This window comes from Psammomys obesus, unplaced genomic scaffold, assembly GCF_907164565.1.
Source record: "Psammomys obesus unplaced genomic scaffold, mPsaObe1.curated_primary_1811, whole genome shotgun sequence".
In the NCBI taxonomy this organism is placed as follows: Eukaryota; Metazoa; Chordata; class Mammalia; order Rodentia; family Muridae; genus Psammomys; species Psammomys obesus.
The window spans coordinates 5,055,443-5,056,747 of record NW_026596962.1 but is presented as its reverse complement, the minus strand read 5'-3'; the positions used below and the strand labels follow the sequence as shown (position 1 = coordinate 5,056,747).

Below are 1,305 nucleotides of genomic sequence, written 5' to 3'. Positions count from 1 at the left end.
ACTGAGCTGCCATATGCTACATTTGTGCAGGGGTTCTAGGTTATCTCCATGAATAGTCCTTGGTTGGAGTATTGCCTCCTCATAGACCTCCTGTCCCCTCCAAGTAGTTCTATCTCCCCCTTCTTTCTTTTTATTTTTATTTTTTATTTTTTTAAAATTTTTTATTAATTACACTTTATTCATTTTGTATCCCCCCCATAAGCCCCTCCCTCCTCCCCTGCCGATCCCACCCTCCCTCCCCTTTCTGCATGCATGCCCCTCCCCAAGTCCACTGATAGGGGAGGTTCTCCTCTTCTTTCTGATCTTAGTCTAAAAAATATGGAACGCTTCACGAATTTGCGTGTCATCCTTTCGCAGGGGCCATGCTAATCTTCTCTGTATCGTTCCAATTTTAGTGCATGTGCTGCCGAAGCGAGCACCCCCTTCTTTCTTAAGATCCATGCATTCTGCCCAAAGTTTGGCTGAGTCTCAGCATCAGCTTTCATACCCTGCTGGGTAGAGTCTGTCAGAGGCCCTCTGATCATCTTACCCAGGGTTTGATCTCATATTTCTTTTCCTCTCCTAAACTGTACATATTGAAAATGTCCTATTAGATACGATAAACATAATGAGATCTATACACCTAAAGAAGATAAATAAGAAAGTGGATCTGGGGTAAGATGATCAATCCTCACTTAGAAAGACAAATGGGATGTGCATTGGACATAGAAGAAAACTAGTAACAGGACAGGAGCCTACTGCAGAGGGCCCCTGCAAGACTCTATCTAGCAGTGTATCAAAGCAGATTCTAAGACTCATAACCAAAACTTCATATGGGAATCATATGGAATTCATATGGATTCATAGGGAATCATATGAAAGAAGGGGGAGTTACTATGATGTGGAAAGGATAGGAGCTCCACAGGGACCAAATATATCTAGGCACAGGGGTCTTTTCTGAGACTGATACTCCACCAAAGACCATGTATGGATATAACCTAGAACCTCTGCTCGGATGAAGCCCGTGGTAGCTCAGTAACCAATTGGTTTCCTATAGTAAGGGGAACAAAGACTCTTTCTGACAAGAACTCAATGGCAGGCTCTTTGATCTCCCCACCCCCCAAGGGAGGAGCAGTCCTGCTAGACCACAGAGGAGGACTTTGCATCCAGTCCTGAAGATACCTGATTTAACAGGGTCATATGAAAGGGGAGGAGGTCCTCCCCTATCAGTGGACTTGGAAAGGGGCAGGGAGGAAATGAGGCAGGGAGGATGGGATTGGGAGGGAATGAGGGAGTGGGATACAGCTGGGACACAGAGTTAATAAA

The 1,305-nt window shown here is 44.9% G+C and overlaps 1 non-coding gene across 1 annotated transcript; it reads right to left on the bottom strand.

Annotated features, from left to right (window-relative positions):
- Positions 1–312: 312 nt before the first annotated feature.
- LOC129670284 (U6 spliceosomal RNA) lies at positions 313–419 on the bottom strand. Its single transcript, XR_008719153.1, has one exon. It is a non-coding gene; the product is annotated as a U6 spliceosomal RNA (small nuclear RNA).
- Positions 420–1,305: the final 886 nt, after the last annotated feature.